The sequence below is a fragment of the Hevea brasiliensis genome, chromosome 2, assembly GCF_030052815.1.
Source record: "Hevea brasiliensis isolate MT/VB/25A 57/8 chromosome 2, ASM3005281v1, whole genome shotgun sequence".
Lineage (NCBI taxonomy): Eukaryota > Viridiplantae > Streptophyta > Magnoliopsida > Malpighiales > Euphorbiaceae > Hevea > Hevea brasiliensis.
The window spans coordinates 2,520,705-2,542,469 of NC_079494.1; the positions used below are offsets into that span (position 1 = coordinate 2,520,705).

Sequence of the window (21,765 nt, forward strand, 5' to 3'; positions counted from 1 at the left end):
TAACTCCTAAACTAACAAGGTCTCTCAAACTCTACTCTCATTCTCTAAATTCCGAACACTGATTAACTGACCACGGTGCTCTCTTATCTTGTAGATCCATACCCATAAATATTCTTGTGACAGCATCACTCATTTTAAAAATATATAGTCATTTTCTGAATTTTAACAATTTTATTACAATGTGAAAATATATTTACGTACATAACATTAATATATATCATTAATTTAACATTATTTTTTCATAAAAAACTTCATTTTAGAAAATAATTTTTAAAGAAGATAATTTTCATATGCAAATTATTTTCCAAGTTAGTTTTCTACATTTTCCATGGAAGGCCAAGGGAATAGACACACACTTATCTATTGCTCAGTGTAGACACCACATTTTGGGTCGATCTTTAATCACAATTCGCATTTCAGTCGATCTCCCTTGTAGGCATTTTACCCAATCTCTACCACTTACTTAACATCAAGTCATTTTCTCCGAACCCACAATAACTTGTTCCTAGATGAATAATAAATCTAGAGTCTATCCAATCTCATGAATAAATTGAGCATTTTTCGATCTCTATGTTTATTCGAACTGTTTTGATTAATTGTCAAACCATCAGTCTGCATTTAGTTTTTCAATCCCCTAACCCCAAATTTCAGGTTCCAGGCAGTTTCAGGATCAGATCTCGTTAAATATCTAACAAAGTTAATATCTTATCCGATCTCTGAGTGATCCTGAACCTAGCAAAATTAGACAGAGACCTGGTCTCAAATCATGTATTTTTGAAGGTTTCCTAATCTCATCTTTGCGTTTAATGTTTACCAAGCTCTTTAAGCAGTCATGTTCGATAACCCATCTTAAGATTTGTGATTGGACTTATCCAATTAATTGGGAATTGAATTAACGCCCATTCATTCTTAGTTTGATATTTTTTCGATCTCATTAAGAACCGATCAATAAAGAAATCGAAATTCATTCCAGAGGAAAATTATACAAGTTATTCGGCAGGAGGGTCTTCCCTAACCTGCTCTTCAGCTACATTTTCAACATCCTCTCCCTCCCTTCTCTCAAGCTCTCCCTCACTCCCATCTTCAACTTCTAGGGCGAGTTTCTCCATCCAGGAGAAGTCTTCTTTAGGATAGCGATTCACAAGTTCGACCAAAAGATTGCTATGGGTATTCACATAGGCACCGGCCTCTTTTGCCAGGGCCTCTTTCTCATTCGCTTTGATTTCTTCAGCAAATTGAGCGAGATCAGCAGATCGGCAGGCCCGAGCATCTTTAAGTTCTCGCTCCAGTTCAGCTATCCTTTCTTCGCAAGACTTTGCCCGATCTTCTAACTTAACAATATGATCATTGACAGCTGAGAGTTGGGCTTTGGCAGCTGCTACGTCCTGAACCATTTTCATGATCTTCTATTTTAAGAGATGAGCCTTCCCTCTGATCACATGCTGGTTCACAATAGCCTCCAAACCCAAGCTCATTGTCTGAGTCAGGAGATCGTCAATGCTATCCTGGGCCATCTTATTTCGATTTTCTTGAAAACAGATGGTAGCGCCCAGGACCTTAGCCAAATCAGAATTGCCCTGAACTGAGTGATTCCTTTCTAGTGATTAAAGGAGGACCTGAGCACCTCGAGAGAGCGTCCTAATGGCTGGTCTGGAAGACCCCCCTTCTGCACTTGAAGAGACCAGAGGAGGTAGAGGTTTAGCCTATCGAGGTGGAGAAGTGATGACCTCTACCTTCGAGGTTAGCTTCTCTGGAGGTCAGAATGGAGAGCTCGGTAATTCTACTAAGTCCCATCTCGATGTCTGGGCAGCAGCTTCTTTCATCTCTCATACTTTTAGAGCGAGCTCCCTTTTTCGCTTACGGCTTTCCTTTGTTGTTTCGCCTCCCACCATACCTGCATAAAGAATAAGTTAGTGAGTTCGCTAAGATTAAGAGACTAAGGATATAGATTATACCAATCCCGGGGCTGAGGTCAAAGAGTTATAACTCATAGTCCTCATGGGTGATCACTCGCATCATCCACCCTTTTAGTTCGGCCATAACTGCATCCAAACATGAATATTTGTGAACGATCACCTGATTCTTTAATTCCTTTACCATGGCATTCTCGTCTTTATTCAGGGTGATCTTCTTTAGTGCTTTAGGAAGTAAATACTGCTAGCTACATGGAATGCCTTTAAAGCCATTGGGATCCTTGCTCCTCAGTATGAGAAATCGATCTTTCTAGTTCTTCAGCGAGGAAATGAGATCAGTGAAGAGCCCGCAGTTTGGCTCGGCTTAGAAAAACTAATATTCATCATCTTTTCGCCGAGCGAGCCTATGTAATTTAGTAAAAACCTTCACTGTGGGCTTAAGCTTTTTAACCCGGCAAAGACCTCTGAAGGCCACCAGGGTCCGCTAAGAGTTCGGATGCACCTAAGCTACACAGATATGGTGGAACTTTAGAATGACTTCATAAAATCCATCTAGGGGAAACGGAAGCCCAACGTTTAATTACTCTTCATACACCATGATCAGGTCGATTTCGTTAAAGAAATGATCAGCCCAAAGATCACCATGGCATCTAATAAGTTCAAAAGAGTCGATCGAAAGATTGTACTCTTGGCTAATAGACTGGAGATCAGCCTCCCCGAGGAATGATGGTAGTTCGTCCATAGGTAGGTTCTCTTTTCTTGAAGTCGACACTTGTTTCGATCTACTCGCTTGACCGAAGACCGGAATAATGGCTGTGACAGGTTCAGGTCACCCACTGGGTCCGACGTATTGCTTTCTTTCGAGGTCCATGAAAAGAGAATGGAAGAGGGGCTCGCAACTCCCTGACCTTCAGCCCCTCTCATTTTCGAAAAATAAAAATGAAACTGATCGAAAAAAGATTAAAGCTCTTACCCGAGTATAAATCGGTGCCAAAAAACTTTAGAAAAAGAGAGAGAGCGTCGAAGTCATTGAGGAAATGTGAAAATGGAATAAGTGGACAAATGGCTAACCTCTTCCTATTTATATCCGCCCGAGCATTAAATGCTCACAAAGCCCTAAATGACGCATCGATTAGTGGGATCTAACCATTTCAATGGCTCATCAAAAGAAAATTCCTGAAGCATGGTAAAGAGATCGGACAAGTGAGATCGACTAACGGGGAATCAACCATTGATCTTATAGCAAAAGGTTTGGAACCAAAGAGATCGGTCGACGGGTATGGTTTGTGAGATCAGATCGGACACAGTTATAAGAGATCGAGAAAATAATGCAATAATAAAACAAAATAAACAATCAATTTTGAATAAATAAAATTTCATTTCATTTCCAAAAGATCAGGTATTTAGGCGATCTCTTAAGATCAGCAATTACAAATATCCCTACATTACATTCTACCTTACTCTCATAGATCGGACCGCTCCCGATTCCAAGATGTCGTTCAAGAGATACATGGAGATCGGGAGAGTAGCTCTCGTCAGCTATGGCAAAGACTACAAGAAGCTTGGTGTCATTGCCGATGTCATCGACTAGAACTGAGCAGCAATCGGGACCCCCAACATGATTAGGAGCCAAATGAACTTCAAGAGCCGGTCACCGTTATTAAGATTGAAATTAGCAGTCTCCTTGTTAGATATTGGTCTATAGATCATATTGTTCGAAGATCGGTACGGTAGTCAGTTTCTACCCTGATCTATCAATTAGTCTAGTTCCCTCACCATCATCAGACAAAGCCCTCATAAGTCTCTGATCACGGGAATCATCCATCTTCAGGCGATGGGCAAGAAAAACATTCGAAAAAAGATCAAGGTGGTTGTCATGAGGAGAATTCTCATCTGAAAAAGATCAAAAAAGTAAAACATTAGAAATTCACCAAAGAAAGAAGAGCGAGTATGAGAATGATGAAATTCTACCTCATATATATAGTGCCTTGCCATTTATTGCGTGCATAACTCAAAGCGATTCATCGATAATCGGAAGATTTATTGCTTTGATTGATACAAGTCGGATACGGAGAAGAGATGAGAAAGAAATCAGAAAATAGAAGGAGGGATCAGAAAGCAGGAAAAGATCGAACGCGGGAAGAGTGGATGAAAATCGAAAAAAGAAGTCTCAGATCAGTCAACCATAATGAGAGATCGGGTAGACCGAGGAATGACCGATAGAGATCAGAGGTGCTTGAGGAGTCAAATCATTTCCAATCATGACCTTTACTTTATAAGTTTAACTCCTTGCCATTGGATTGCAAGCGGTTAAAGTGGCTCAGTACATCCCAATTTACACCGTTGATCATAATTGTAAGGACGAGTTTAAAACCCTTAGATCAAAAAGTGAATAACTAATTCAGCGCCTTTTGTTCCCAGCCCTTGGATCCATTTTGTAAGGTGGGATTCCTAATTGTTCGATGAAAGGACAGAGATCTTGAATGAAATCTTAACCTTCAATTTTAATTCTCTTTAATTTTAAGACGTAGGATCGTGTCCTTTTAGATCCAAACACTTCATCTCCTCCTGTTGAAATCTTGACCCTCTATTTTTGAACACCCATCTCCTATAAATACCTGCATGCAATACTATGGAGGTGGTGGGTGATTATTAAGGAAAAACCCTGAATTTTTGTTGTAGCTTTATTGTTTTTCAATTAGAAACTCTCAAGGTTTCTAGAGATTTTAGAAACGAGTTTTCTAAAGGATCTCGTCACTAAAGCTACAGGTCTTGCAATCCATATCCTTAACAACTGTGCACCATCTTAAAAACCCAGGCACAATCCGTCAATAAGATCTCACTTTCATCACCTTCGGTCCCTCAGAGTCACCTTACCGTCGCAGCTTTAGTAGCTCTGAATTCGCCAGGACATCGATACCGGCTCAGCCGTTATTTCAGCTCTCTACAGATAAGCGTTTAACTTATCATTCTCAAAGTATCACTAGCCTATGTTCATGACATGAGTATTTTTAAGGTTCTTCGTCACATCGAATCTTCAGAATAAGTTTACATCAAATTTGACTTATCTCACAAATATAACCTTTGTTTTTTATTGTGACATTCACGAGTTTTACTTATATCATTACTTTATTCTTAATTTTCTTTATTTTATTTCGTATGAGAAATGACAGTTCGAGTCACTGATATTCCATAAGTACTGTAAGGAGTACGAATGGAAGTAACGATATGGAGATTCTCGATCTGAACAAAAGAAAATGATTAGGAAAAGTTCAGACAAATTGAGAGGTTGGATACTTAGACTAGCTCGAAAAAGTAAAGAATGAGATCGGGAACCGAGATTAGCTCAGTCAGGCAAACTAAGAAATCGAAAAGATTTCAGACAATGAGCTGAGATGAGTTTGGACAATAAATCATGAGATCGAAAAATAAGTAAGTTCGAATAACAGGAAGAGCGAGAAGTGACGCACACTATGCCTTCATTCTAGTTTTGAAGTAGGGTTGAAAAGAGTTCGGTTCCATATCCGAGACCTTTAGAATTCACCTTTAACAAATCAGGGGGACCGAGAGAGAGTCCTTTCCTAGAACTCCTGTAATTTAACCTTTTATAAAGTGTCCGATACTATATCAAAGAGACTGGAAGAGAGTCTTTTCCTGAATTCGCATAGCCAAAGTTCTAATAAAAATGTTTTAAGAGATCAAAAGAGAGTCATTTCTCAAATTCTCTTGGCCAAAGTTCTATAAAAATGTTTTAAGAGATCGGGAGAGAGTCCTTTCCTGAATTCTCTTAGCTAAAGTTCTAATAAAAATGTTTTAAGAGATCGGGAGAGAGTCCTTTCCCAAATTATCTTGGCCAAAGTTCTAATAAAATGTTTTGTATAAATTAGGGGAGATCGGGAGAGAGTCCTTTCCTTTCTAGCCCAGATACTTTTATTATAAAATTCATCACATATTCTAAACAATGGGTATGCGGGAGAGTCCTTCCAAAGAATCCCGAATCTTATATTGAGGCCTGATGGAGAGTCCTCCTCAAGGTCTTCATATTTATATTATTAGGGTAGAGTTCTTACTTCAGTTCGGCTTAATAAAAAAATATCGTAATTCCAAAAACATTAAATTACTTTAAGATGAAACGATATGGGCAAAGGTTTCACTGGTAATTATGCCGATGATGGGACCTTCCTCTATTAACTGAGAGTCCTCATTAATAAAGGGAATTCTCTAGGTTTTAATTAACACATCCATTTTGAATTAGAGTCCTAATTAAAAGGAATGAAAATCTATACCCATATCGGTTCTCAAAGTATCCATTACACACACTACACTCTCAGTCATTTGAATGCCAATGATGAGGTGCATAATGTGTGAGCCGACAGTCATTTAAAAGGAAGTGTGACCAAATAGACATCCTAACCTAGTCAAATTCCCAGATAAAGATAACACATTAAAATGAACCTGAAGAAAGGTTCATGGGAAAAATGCTATATATGATAATTAAAAAACTCATAAGGATAATTAAATATTAAAAATGATATGAATATATAAATTGGGACTAATGTCCTATTAATATGAAATTAATAGTACCACTGAACAGTACTAGAAAATAGTAACAGTGAATAGTGCTAAAATAATTAAAAAAATATTTAATTGCCCATAGTATACCTAGACTTATTTATTTAGTTTGGATCGATTGGTATACCAATTAGAGACCACAGATAGCAGTACTGCTTACAGAGCAAATCATGAACTAACAATATATGTCTAGTATGATTGTTCTACAGGTATATGCCTACTTACTGGCCATTGTGCCTACTTTATTTACAAGCTTTGGCCATGGTCTCGTGCACGGCCGGTGGCCTCGTGCACAGCAGACATATATTGAATAAACATATGGCTGTCTAACTATTATACACCCGTGCATCCAGCTTTTATAATTTGTTATAGGTTTCTTGGGCATTGAAAATAATTAATTAAGATTGAATATTCAATAAGTAAACAAAAAAGATCCTGATAAATTAAATTGTTCCCAAAGTGGAGTAAAAATGTAAAAGACACAGAAATTATGAATTACCATTATTATTTAAATTGTTAAATTATTGTTATTATAAATTATGCACCACTAAGTGTTATGCTTAGCGTGTTGGTTTTCCATCACGTAGGTACTGGAGATCAGTCCCAGCAGCCGCAGCAGCAACAGTAGTAGTGCTCACACAGAGACCGATCAGATCTGCCAGTGTTTACTAGTCACCTCTACAGTTGTATTTTGGTAGGGCCCATGTATAGACTAGTATTTTGCTTCATTATATTTAGTCATGATGTAATTACTAGTTTATGATGTATTTCATTTTGGACTTGAAATTAAACTTGAGATTGAAATGAAAACTTGTAATTTATTATCTATGAATTTTCATATGAATGCAATACATGATACTTCATTTTGAGATCTCATAAATAGTTGTGAATGATATGATAAAAGAGAATATGATATGAAAATATATAAGATGACTATGAATATGTTAATAGGTGATAGTGGAACCCGTCAGATGCTAATAAAACAGGGGAGGCTCTGTCTGGGTCTCCATAGAAATAAGTCATAAAAAAAAAATTTCTACACATAAAATACATGTTTTAAATGACATCAAAAATTTACAATAGATATAATAAAACAAGATAGGGTGCTCTGACACCGAATGTGGCACTTCTTGCTTGGCTATACAAAAGACAGGTAAGGGGCGTCACATTTATCAGCTTCCTCGCTAAGGTTTGCCCCACCATCGCTCAAGGTTGCACGCGGAGCGGCTCTGATACCACAAATGTAATGGCCCGACCCACTAGTGATATTGTCCGCTCTGGGCCAAAGCCCTCACAGTTTTAAAACGCGTCACTAGTGGTTACGAACCGCCAACTTATAAACTTAGCATCTCTCCCGTGTTTTGCCAATGTGGGATTTGCCTAGGGTGTTACACATAATCTTAAAGCAGAATAGCTAAATGGTTTAAAATGACAATAAGATGTGTAATTTCATAATTCTAAGTCAATGGCATATTTTATAACACTTTGGAATCAATATATTTATCAGGATTTTATCTATGCATATATTTCATTTTCAGTCTCCTTAAACTCATATCAGTAAATTTGTCATCAATTCTAAGTCATTTATAAATTTCTTGCACTTTGAGAATAAATTAATTATCAGTATCTTTTTTATTTATTTCTTATACAGTCTAAGTCATTTATGACTTTTCTATACTTTGGTAATAAATTAATTATCAGTATCTTTTCTGGGTATTAATTTCATTCTCTGGCATTTTTAAACTCATATTAGAGTCTTTGGAATCATATCAATGTATTTTATATCATATCGGTGTATTTTATGTCATATATGTATTTTTGTGCCCAAGTAACCTATAACAAACTATAATGCTGGATACACGAGAGTATACGGGTTAGACAGCCATATGTCTATCCTGTATACATCATCGTGCACGAGGCCAATCAAGCCACGAGGCTGCTTTGTCGAACACGAACTCTTTGTCGGGCTTGTAAAGCTAGAAATAAGGTTAGGCACAATGGCCAATGGGTAGGCATATAGCCTATAGAACAATCATATCAGACATATATTATCAGTTCATGATTTGCTCTGCAAGCAGTACTGCGATCTGTGGTCTCTAATTGGTATACCAATCGATCCAACGATATACATATAAGCCTAGGCATACTTTGGGCAAATTAGTACTATTAGGCACTTATAGTTTTATTATTTCATGCTATGTACTATTAAGGATTCATAATATATTTTTATTTCACTTTATGTACTACCTATGCTTTATACCATTTCCATATTATTATAATGGGAACATAGGTCCCAAGCACTTATTCGTATAACTTACGTATTTATCACTCTCATTATTTTATGTCATGTACTATACATATTTATAGTATTGTTATTTCATATATGATGGAAACATAGGTTCCAAGTGTATTTTCCTATGACTTATGTATTTAGCAAACCATTTAGGTAAATTTACATTTTATTTATCAACTAATTTTATGTCACCTTGTAGTAGAAAAGTAGGTCCCGCATACCTATTTCATGTAATTTAGCATGTAGTGACTTATTAGGAATAAGTCCTTACTAAAAATAATTTAATTCAAGGACCTTTCTTTAGGTTCAGTTTCACTGTTTTGACTTTATATATCAAATTGAGCAATTACACATTATTACTTATTTCTTTGAAATGTACATATCACTTTATAGTGGGAAAATAGGTCTTACATACCCTTTCATGTGGTTTAGTGTTTAATGGCTTGTTAGGGTTAAATTCCTACCATAAGTAATTTATCTCATGGACCTTTCTTTGGTTTCAGTTTTTGTGTCTTACTTTTACCTATCCATATGATCAGTTTGTAGCCGCTGTTTGGCCACACTTCCTTCATGGAAGTTGTTCCTCTATGTCTTATCTTTATTTTCTCTTTTGAATCATGTCAATTTGATTTTGAGAACTCAAGTTATGGTCAGATAACCATAACTGACTCATTTTCAGATTCTGGTTCAATAACTGGGCAGCTTTTGGACTTAGAGTTTACCTAATTAATGGAACATGTTGCAGTCACTTTTAGGCATGGTGATCTTCATAAAAATTATTGTCCTATGTCTTATGATCACTCAAATTTTCAATCACAATTTTTCAAGTTTTGTGGAGTTATTTATGGCCAAATAACTGACCTTGGCTCATATACCCTGTGCCAATAGGGGCTCAGTTTAGGACAGTGATTGCAGGTCAGTTTTTGAGGCTCTTACAAGTATAATTTAAGGAAGCTCTCTAAAATAAAGTTGTAGCCCTATCTCTCAGGTTTCTGGAAAAGTATGGCTCATCTCAATTGGATTTTTCTAGTGGGATTTATGACTAAAAGACTATTCTGGGGTCAAGTGAAGATTGGTCAGATTGCAGGTTTTGATGTAGTGAATTGTTCTAACTATTTGACCTAGTTCTCTTGATTTCTGGGTTTTGATCAAAATACCAATTTTGAGGTCTACGTCTTGTGAACATTTTGTCACTGGTTTCACTACATTTAAGTTCTTGTAGACCAAGTTATAGCCATTTTGCCAAAACTGGTCAGGTAAGTTTGTGTCCAGTAGTTTCTGGGCAACACAGGTCTGGACAGTTTTGTGACCTAACTTGGGCCAGCAATTTAGTTTTGGTTTTTGGCATTTCTAGGTTCAATGGTCCTCATAACAACTGTAGACCTATATCTAAGCTTTCCAATGGTATTAAATTCAGGTCATTTGGACCAGTATAGTGTGAGTTATGGCCAAAAGACTGATTATTGTTCACATGGTCAAATTCTGGGTTCACATTGTAGGCAATCCGAATTTGGTCACTTTTTAGGTCACTTTCTACGAAAAATTTTGGCATGACCTCTACATAAAAATTGGTCTATTATAGGTCATATTTCACCTCCAATTGGCCTCATACCAATTAGGGTCACACAATTTCATTTATAGCCTAAAATGTATACTGCCCTCAACAAACACAACCTGTAGCAAATAACACTCCCAATAATTCATTTCTCCTCCAACTTCCTTACTTCAATTTGAAATTCAAGGGACTTATAAATATCATCAACACTTCTCAACAATCCCAATTGCAAGGTATAATACAAAAATACCAAAGTTAGGTCAAATCCTAACTCACAATTTCAACCTCATAAAATCTCAATATAAATCAATTTTTAATACTTATAAATGCATCAACCAACATCATTAAATCACTTTATATACATCAAAGTCATCAAAGACCCTCACTTACCATGGGTACCGAAATTTACTCCCTTCATAACTCACCAACTTCTTTTAATTTCTTACAATTTTCACTTCATTTTAACCTTAACTCAAGGATTAATAAAGGGAGAAAAGAAGATTAGGCACTAACCTCTTATGACCCACTTCAAACTTCAACCTTTCTTCTTCTTATGGGTATCTAAAGCTTCCCTATGGAGTGGGCTAAATTTTTAAAGAAGAGAGGTTAAGGTTTTGGTGAGGAAAAAGCTTGGAAAATCAAGCTTTAAGGAAAACAAAAATGTGGAAGAGAGCATCCATGGCAGCCGGCTCCAAGGAGAGAGAGAAGAGGGAGGATGTGACGCCCCTCACCCGTCTATAGTGTAGCCGAGCGAGGAGTGCCACATTCGGTGCCAGAGCACCCTATCTTGTTTTATCATATCTATTGTAAACTTTTAATGTTATTTAAAACATGTATTTTATGTGTAAAAAAATGTTTTTTTTTAATATCTTATTTTTGTGGAGACCCGGACAGAGCCTCCCCTGTTTTATTAGCATCTGGCGGGTTTTCACTAATCACCTGTTAACATGTCCATATTCATTTCACACATTTCCATATCATATTCTCTTTTATCATATCATTCACAACTATTTATAAGATCTCAAAATGAAGTATCATCTATTGCATTCATATGGAAATTCATAGATAATAAATTACAAGTTTTCATTTCAATCTCAAGTTTAATTACAAGTCCAAAATCAAATACATCATGACTAGACATAATGAACCAAAATACTAGTCTATACATGGGCCCTACCAAAATATAAAAGACTGGTGAGGTGACTCTGGTAGGTGGCAGATCTGGTCGGAACTCTGTCCGAACACTACTATGGCGGTTGCTGATCTTCAACACCTACGCAATGAAAAACCAACACGCTAAGCATAACGCTTAGTGGTGCATAATTTATAATAACAATAATTAAACAATTGAATTAATATTTGTAAATCATGATTTCTGAGTCTTTTACATTTTATTGTTCTTTGGAAACAATTAACATTATCAGGATCTTTTATGATTACTTATTATATTTTAAGTCTTAATTAATTTTTATCAGTGCCCAAGAAACCTATAACAAATTATAAAAGCTAGATGCACGGGTGTATAATGGTTAGACAGCCATATGTCTATCCAGTATATGTCTGTCAGGCACGAGGCCAGCTGTCGGGCATGAGACCTTCTGTCAAGCTTATAAAGCCAGAAATAAAGTTAGGCACAATGGCCAATGGGTAGGCATATAGCCTGTAGAACAATCATATCAGACATATGTTGTCAGTTCATGATTTGCCCTGTAAGCAGTACTGCTATCTGTAGTCCCTAATTGGTATACCAATTTATCCAAACTAAATAAATTAGCCTAGATATACTATGGGCAATTAAACATTTTTAATTATTTTAGCACTATTCACTGTTACTATTTTCTGATACTGTTCAGTGGTACCATTAATTTCATATTAATAGGACATTAGTCCCAATTTACATATTCATATCATTTTTAATATTTAATTAGCCTTATGAGTATTTTAATTACCATGTATAACATTTTTCCCATGAACCTTTCTTTAGGTTTATTTTGATGTATCATCTTTATCTAGGAATTTGGCTAGGTTAGGATATCTATTTGGTCACATTTCCTTCATAACAATTTCTCCTCTATGTTTAAACTTCAATTTCAGTTCTTGAATCACTCAATTTGGGGTTATAGAATGCAAGTTATGGTCAAAATACCATAACTAGTCCCTTTTCCTCTAAGCTGTCTAGAATTGACAATTCCTAGTCAATAAACTTTGACCAGTCATTTGATCATTTTATGGTCATTTTTAGACTTAGGTTCCTTCACAAGATATGTTCCTCTATGTCTTAGGGACTCCCAGGTACAATTTCATAATTTTTCAAGCTTAGTATAGTGAGTTATGGTCAATGTATTGACCTAGACTCTTAATCCTATAAAGGCAATAGTCAAACTTCAGGGCAGTATATTTGACCCTCTTTTTAGGGTTTTTACACTTAGAATTTAGCAAAGGTGTCTGAATCAATGTTGTAGCCCTAAGTATCATGTTTCTAGATCATATTGGCACATCTCAAATGGAATTTCCTAGTGGAAGTTATGGCTAAATGAACACAGGTATCAAATGGCATTCTGAGTTCAACTTAACATTTTCCAGATTTGAATTCCTAAATTTGGCTAATATATTCCCTAGGATGAAATGGTTTCTAGAGCTTGTTGAAAACATAAAAATTGTTGTGCTATATTTTATAAAACATTTGGCACTAGTTTCACTCAATTTGCAGCTTTAGAGACCAAGTTATGGCATTTTTGCCAAAACTGGTCAAACATACAAAGGAACAGTATTTTGGACAATTTCTGGGTTGGCAGTTTTAGTGACCCAACTTGTGCTAATAATTTAACTTGGTTAAAGGCAAAACTGGGTCAAGTGGTCTTCATGAAAAATGTAGCCCTATGTCTAAGCTTTCCATTGATGTAAATTTTAGGTCATTTGGACCAGTATAGAGAGAGTTATGACCATTTGGTTATTTTCTACGTTTCATTGTTTGGTCATCCAGGTTTGGGTAGAGAATTGGTCATGATTTTGACAAAATTTGGGCATGGTATCAACATGAAAAATGGGCTATTTTGAGTCTAATTTCACCTCCAATTGGCCTCATACCAATTGGAGTCACACATTTTCAGTTATGGTTCAATAAATGGATTGGATTCCTCAAGTCCCAACCTGCAGAAAATCAAACACTCCCAATATCTCAATTCCTCCAACTTCCTTACTTCAATTTGCATGAAATACACTTCTATAAGCACAATCTCAACTCAGTAGGTCAATTTCAAGCATTTTACACAAACTCTAGTGTTCAAAGTTTCAAATTTACAGAAACACTACACAATCAAACTCCCAAACATTTCAACTCATTACACATTCTCATGGAATAATTTTTCATCACTTAAAAGCAATAAACTTCAAGTTCCATGGCTGCCAAAAATTCAAGGGTTCTTTCCTCAAGATTTTCTTTTTGTTTTCATGATATTTATGCTTGGTTAGACATGCTTTTCATGTTTAATAAAGAGAAGAAGAGGGATTAGTGCACTAACCTTACTTAAGCTTCTCTAACTTCAATTTTCTTGCTTCCAATGGGTGTCTATAGCTTCCTTAGGGTGTGGGGAGTATTTTTTGCAAAGCGTTTTATGGGTTTTGGTTTGTGAAAGCTTGGGAAATCAAGCTTAGAAGCTTGACAACAATGGAGGAATTGTGGGGGGGCTCCAAGGGGAAAGAGAGAGAAGAGGGAGTGGAGGAAGAAAGGGGTTGGTGGGAGTTTGTCATTTTGTGGTATTTATATATTCTATTTTTGTGTACTCTATTTTTTTTTTAAATTTCCCTAAGCCATTTTCTTTTCTTTTCTTTTCTTTTCCTTTCTCTTCTTTTCTTTTCTTTTCTTTTCTCTTCTCATTTTCCTAATTTATTTCATAAATTTTAATTTATGTTAATTATTTTATCTCTAAATTTTAATTTGACATTTAGGTCAAAATTCACCTCTAGGGGTGAAATGACCAAAATGCCCTTCATGGTGCTCATCGGGTTATTTTTATTATTTTATACCAATTAATAAATTCTCTAAATATTTTTTTATTTCTCAAAATTTTTCCTATATATATATTTTAATATTTATTTCATTAATTTATGCCTCCTCACTATAGTTTAAGTGTAGTTCCAGACATCCTGACTGTCTGAACAGACATTAGTCGTCGGAACAGTAAAATGTACAGACTACCTACGGTGAGGGCGTTACAATTCTTCCCCTCTAAATAGAAATTTTCTCCTCGAAATTTACCTGATGTGATGAGCTGAGGGAACTGCTGCTTCATTGTCTCCTCGCTCTCCCATGTCGCTTCTTCTGTGTTGTGGTGTCTCCATAAGACTTTCACTAATGGGATCCTCTTGTTTCTAAGTTCTTTCACTTTCTGTGCTAAGATTCTGACTGGTTCTTGTTCATATCTCAAATCAGGTTGCACAATTATCTCCTCTGTTGAAATGACATGTGAAGGATCTGATCTGTATCTCCTGAGCATCGACACATGGAACACATTGTGAATCTTGTCCAGCTCAGGTGGTAAGGCTAGCCTGTAAGCTATTGGACCCACACGTTCAATGACATCATATGAACCAATAAATCTAGGGCTTAACTTACCCTTTTTACTGAATTTTAACACTTTCTTCCAAGGTGATACCTTAAGAAACACCTTATCTCTGACCTTGTACTCTATGTCCTTTCTTTTTAGGTCAGCATAGGACTTCTGTCTGTCTGAAGCGACTTCCAAGTTATCTCTGATAAGTTTCACTTTTTCCCTCAATCTGTCTCACTAAATCTAGGCCCACTACTTTCTCCTCACCCATTTCTGTCCAACATATGGGAGTCCTACATCTCCTCCCATACAATGCTTCATATGGAGCCATTTTTATGCTAGCTTGGTAGCTGTTGTTGTAAGCAAACTCTACCAAAGAAAGATACTTCTCCCAACTTCCTTCATAATCGATGACACAACTTCTTAACATATTTTCCAATACCTATCATATAATTTATGTCATATCATTACTATCATGTCTTTAACATCTATAACAAAATTTAATAAGTTCTAAGGGTTACCTATATCACCCTTTCGGACTGTCCATCTGTCTAGGGATGAAAAGCCATATTGAAGTGCAGTTGAATGCCCAATGATCCCTATAACTTTTGTTGAAGTAAATCTCAGGTTTCAATCAGATATGAGCGATATCGACACTCCATGTAACCGTACTATCTCAGCTATGTAGATCTCTGCTAATCCTTAGTCTTTGTTATTAGATCTAGCTCTATAATCTTATCCCTATATCGATTTACTATCGAAAATACGTAGCTCCACACAATTGTTCCAAGTTGGTACTGTAATCTGTAGCTTACAGCACAAACATCGAGAACATTGCATAGTTACCACAGTATATCTCAATAGATCAGGTTTTTCCTATACTTATCCGCAATAAGTTCTACACTCATCCTCTTTCATCTCATATACAGTCTCTTTCTTATTTCCTTCCATTATCTTTAACACGATCCTTTTCGGTTTATAATCTACAATCACCTGATGACCTAAAAGGGTTGGTGACAAGTACGCCATCTTCTAACCCATCTATCAGTATCCTCTTCCAACAGGAGGTACAATGCATATATAGGGGTGAACATAATTAGGGTCTATCAATACTTATTCAAAGGTGTTATAATTAGAAAATGTACCTCTGACAACGTTTACCAGGTTTGGCTCCTCTCGAGCCATAGCATACATGCGGGGTGCTACTTCAGCCTTGGGCTATTCTATAGTCTCAGAAGCTCTCTATGATGTACCAATTATCTCTGGTCTCATTGGTCTTCTACCCCTCTGTACTATTGGGGCAGACCTCTGAGTCTGTGGTGGAGCTATGGGAGCACTCCTCCGTGAGCAATCTCTCAAAAAATACTCTGTGAACCCACATCTGAAACATCCACCCATTAGCAATCTACACTTTCCTCTGTGGTTGTTCCCACAACGTGTACAAACTGGCATCGGGGTTGATCTCCATGCTATAGGACTCACAGAACTGCCAACTAATACAACCGTCTGACCTCTTCTCCTTGGGGCAAATCAGAACCTCTGCCTCTGTTCTCTGCTCTGAATCTGATCCTGAGACCCCCTGGGTCTCTTGCTCTCTGTAGCAGCTGCGCTGGAATAGCCAGGTCCAGACCCTCTCTTGTGCTGCCTGTCCCTCCTGAACTGTTCATCATTTCTAACTCTCTCTACTGGGGCCCTATTTATTGGCTGAGGAGTTGGTGGAATAGCTCCGATGACCTGACGGAGCAATTGAGTCATCTGCTCTAGGAAAGCCTGTTGTGTCCTTACTAAAGTACCCAACGATGGTTCTACTCTACTGCTACTGCGCCCCTGACTAGACACAGGTGCAGGTGCGTGACTCTCTACCTTTTCCTCTATCGATTTTGGAGACCCGTGCTCTGACGGATCGGACGCCATCGATCCTATAAAACAGAAAAAAAAAACAGATCTGCATTAGTATCACCTCGACTCTATCTAAAGGCCCATGCATGTGATGCAACTATTTCTTTCTATCTATCTAGGAATAGGACTGCCTAAACCTCTGCTCTGATACCACTAAAATGTGACACCCCTCACCCGTCTACAGTGTAGCCGAGCGAGGAGTGCCACATTCGGTGAAGGAGCACCCTTGATGTGACTAATCCGCAAGTATACGGGTCGTCTCAAGTAATAAAGTGATGAATCAAGTATCGTTCCCACGAGGATTTGCTGTTTAAGTACCAAACTATGAATGAAGCGATTATTTGGGCTAATGATTAATGAATAAATGGTAAATGTAAATGAGTAAGGTAAATTGATTAATCTAATTGGAATGGGTAAAAAGGCAACAAATAAATTCTATATCTAGTTTGCAATTAAACTAAATTAACAATGGGTAATTCAAATCAAAGTCTAATTATGCTAAAAGTGATAGGAATAGTCACATGCAAAGACTTCAATACCTCCAAGAACTTCCCAAATTGTTTATCCGATTTCGCTTTCTGAAACCTTTGTGGGAATGGTAAAGGTGGCATGTAGGCTTTAGGTGTAACATATTTAGGTTCTTCCTCTTTGCTTTCCCTCTCCTTACTTCCTTTTTCTTCCACTGAATTTTCTTTCTCAGCTCCAATTCTAACTCCAGCTTTAGTTTGTTTATCTCCTTCTTTGTTTTTCTCTTCTTTAATTTTCTCTTCAACCTTTTTATCTCCATTCTCCAATATTTTTCCACTCCTCAATGTAATAGCCTTGCAACGCTCCCTTGAATTTTCTGGCTAGCTAGGGAGCTTCCCAAATGCTTTGTTACTTGAAGAGCTAGCTTGTTGGGCTATTTGATTCTCTAACATCTTGTTGTGTGTTGCCATTTGATCCACTTTAGATGCTAATTGAGAAATCATTTCTTGTTGACTTTGATGGCTCACAAGTAGAGTTTCAATCACGGCTTCTAATCTAGTTGTCTTGTTTGGTTGTGCTTGTTGTGGTAGAGGTGGAGCAGGTGCATTTTGAGGTTTAGAAATTCCAGGAGGAGGACCTCTATTCTGCTGAAATTCTGATTTTGCCGATATCCAGAAGGTTGCTGAAAATTCTGATTTTGCCCTTGTCTACCTCCCCAAGAGAAATTGGGCTGGTTTCTCCATGCTGGATCATAAGTTGCAGAAAATGGATTACCACCTGGTCTTTGATTGTAGTTCCCCACATAATCCACTTGCTCACTTGAAAAATCTTGATTAAGTATAGAAAAATCTGCTGCACAATTGACATTTGCAGCTCCAACTTCTACTGAATTACTAGAAACTCCAGCTGAAGAATCTACTTTCATGCTTAGCTTGTCCATTTTCCTTGTCAAAGCATCAAACTTAGCATTAATCATATTCATGGCATCAAGCTCGAACATACCAGCTAGTTTCTTGATCTCATTCCTCTCACAACTCCATTGGTAGTTGTTATAAGCAATTTTATCAAGAGCAGAAAAAGCTTCATCTTCAGATTTCTCCATAAGATCACCTCCAGAAGATGCATCAATTGTACTTCTAATAGCTGGTGAAACTCCATTGTAAAAGTGTTGAACAAGCATCCACTTAGGAATCCCATGATGTGGACATCTCCTTTACAAATCCTTGTACCTCTCCCATGCTTCATACAAGCTCTCATCATCTCTAGGTTTGAAAGAAGTCAACTCATTTCTTAGCTTAGCTGTCTTGCTTAGTGGAAAATATTGAGCTAAAAATGCTTGAGAAAGTTCATCCCATGTTGTGATAGAACCCGGTGGCAAAGAATGTAACCACTCTCTAGCTCGGTCCTTCAGAGAAAAAGGAAATAATCTGAGTCGAATTGCATCATCAGAAACTCCATTTATCTTCAACATATCACTGATCTCAAGAAAGTGTGCTAGATGCACATGTGGACTTTCACTTGGATTTCCTCCAAATTGTGATTGTTGTACCATCTGACAAAGTGCAGGCTTCAGTTCAAAATTATTAGCTTCTACTCTTGGTCTTGTGATACTTGGCATGAAATCTCCAATGTTAGGATAGGCATGATCCTTCACAGAGCGATTGTTATTGTTGTTTGCCATTTCTTCTTGTAATTGCTCTTGCTCTTGTGCTCTTTCTTATTGTTGTTGAGCTTTAATTTCACCTTTTCTCCTCTTAGATTCTGCTCTTAAAGCTTTTGCTGTCTTTTCTATTTCTGGGTCAAAGAATAAATCGATTTCTTCACTTTTTGTCCTTCTCATAAAATAAAGCACCTGAAAAATAAAATAAACAAATTCTCAAAGTAAAATGGTAAAAAGAAAATAAAATAAAATGCCCAAATTAACCAAACAAACAATTGTTCAATATCAAATAAAAATCAAATCCCCGGCAACGGCGCCAAAAACTTGATGTGACTAATCCACAAGTATACGGGTCGTCTCAAATAATAAAGTGATGAATCAAGTATCGTTCCCACGAGGATTTGCTGTTTAAGTACCAAACAATGAATGAAGCGATTATTTGGGCTAATGATTAATGAATAAACGGTAAATGTAAATGAGCAAGGTAAATTGATTAATCTAATTGGAATAGGTAAAAGGGCAACAAATAAATTCTAGATCTAGTTTGCAATTAAACTAAATTAACAATGGGTAATTCAAATCAAAGTCTAATTATGCTAAAAGTGATTCCAGAGTTGGGGGTTTATGCATAAATTAATTGGGATTTGTCTTGGGCATTCCAATTTTTAGGGAAAAATAGAGTTTGAAGGAAATTGATTCTAAATTCCTTTGATATCTTTTTCAAGCAAACCAAAGTGTGTTCTAAAATAACCAAACCTACTTTCGTATGTTATTTGATTACTTTAAAACCCATTAAGTTTTGTAACCAATAATTAATTCCTCTTAAAATCATAGTTTATTTCTAAATCTAGGTGATTTTAAGTTCCAATCCTTGATTATCTATCAATGACTTTCACCTTTCGGTCCTTCAATCATAGATTAACACAATATCCAATGGGTACCAACATTAGGCAAGTAAATCAAGCACACAAGGAAGGAATCAAAACTCAAATTTATGTAAAATAAGGAAATACCCTGTCCAAATCCACAAATTAATCTAAAACATATTTCCCAACTCTGAAATCTAAAGAGATTACTCACTCATGATGGTATTTACAAGAAAGGTTGATGGAAAAGTAAAGAAAAACATGATAAAAGGATTAAAATAGAAAAACCCAGGTAGAAGAACCAAAATCTCTGGTTTCTGGAGCTCCAGAACTGGTGCAGCAGCTCCTCCCCAAAAAGAAAATGGCGTCTCCTCCTCTTCCTCTATTAAATTTTCTTTCCTTTTTTTTTTTTTCTTCCTTTCCTCTTGTGGCAAAAATAAGGAAATGATGACTTTATATGGTCCCAAAAAATTGCCCTAAAAGTAAATAAGAGCCAAGGAGTGGGTAGGAAATAAGGTGTAAATTTATCCAAGTCAGCAGCATCTTTCACGTTCTAGGCAGTCTGTTTAGTGTTCGGCTTAACCCTAAGCAGCTTTTTAGCATATTTCAGCTTTTGGTTGCAATGTCTGCTTAAGGTTAAGCAGACCTTCAGCAAATCTCGGCAGACTTAGAGTAAATTGGACTTTTCTGCTCATGCTTGACTTGTGCTGCACCTTAAGCACTACCGCTTTACCCTAAGCATGATCTTAAGCAAAGTTTCAAGCAAATTTCGGCTGGTTTGCTTTTTCAAGGCTTGATTTCTTTAACTTTCCTCCATGCTTAAAGTACTCCAAATCTCTTCAAATCACTTCCTATTGCACTTATTGATCTTCGATTTGCCACAAAATCCTATCAAAAACAATAAAATTACAAAAATCAAATATAAAGTATCTAAAATTAACAAATAAGATAAACTAAAGCTAAAAACATAAAATACACTAAAATATAAGGGCAAAATGTATGCAAAACTACCCTAAAGTGCCTATATGAAATGAGTGTAACAAATTCCCCCAAACTCAAACTTTTGCTTGTCTTCAAGCAAATTAAAAAAAAAATTAATGCAATTTGGGGTACCTTGCCTTAAATTTATGAAAATTACTTATCCAAACTCTCAAGCTTACCTTTAGCCACCAACAAACCATATACCCATTTTCAAGATGCAAAGAATTTAATCCTTACTAAAGTTATCACCGCTTAGCCTTGGGTCAATTATCCATATCATCAAGCCTAAACCAATCAATCACAAAGAATAATCATGCCTAAATAGACTATAGGGTAATCCATAAACTAAAGTGTCTCAAATAATGATAGAAGTAAATAAATGGATTAATGATATCCCAATCCTATAGGCAATTCTCCTATTCCAATCTCCACTAATGTAGCAAAACACCATCAAAAGATCAAAAGGAAATTCAAAGGTTGTAATGGGGCTAAGGGGGTGATAATATGGCTAACAAGAAAGGGATAAGGGTAACAAAATATGAGAATAATCAAATTATTAAAAGATCAAGACACAAAAAAAAAAAATATATATATATATATATATATTTTTTATTGAAGAAGGATTTGGGAGAAGGAACTTTACAACTCCAATGCTAGCATATAATTTTGAAGCTTTTGGAGGGACTATATAAATAATATTGACTTTGAATTACAATTGTCCCTTTCAATTCACCCCCAAACTCATTTCTTTGTGTACTTGGGTGGTGAATTACTTTACATACCATAATTGAATTTGCTAGCCTTTTTTTTTTTTTTTTAAATCATTTTGAAAGTGTATCTATCATTCAAAGAACTATTCTCATGGAGGGTAGGTAAGTGTTTGGGTTTATGGCTAGGTAGTAATGTGGGTTCCAAAGGAATAAGAGGGATAAATGTAGGCTCAAATTGGTTCCAAAGGAAAATTTTTAAGTGAGGTTGGCTAAGGCTAAAATAATGGTTTAAAATTTA

At 36.4% G+C, this 21,765-nt stretch overlaps 1 non-coding gene across 1 annotated transcript; it reads left to right on the forward strand.

Moving 5' to 3' along the window:
- Positions 1-18,440: 18,440 nt before the first annotated feature.
- LOC131178177 (small nucleolar RNA R71) lies at positions 18,441-18,547 on the forward strand. The gene has a single exon (XR_009147309.1). It is a non-coding gene; the product is annotated as a small nucleolar RNA R71 (small nucleolar RNA).
- Positions 18,548-21,765: the final 3,218 nt, after the last annotated feature.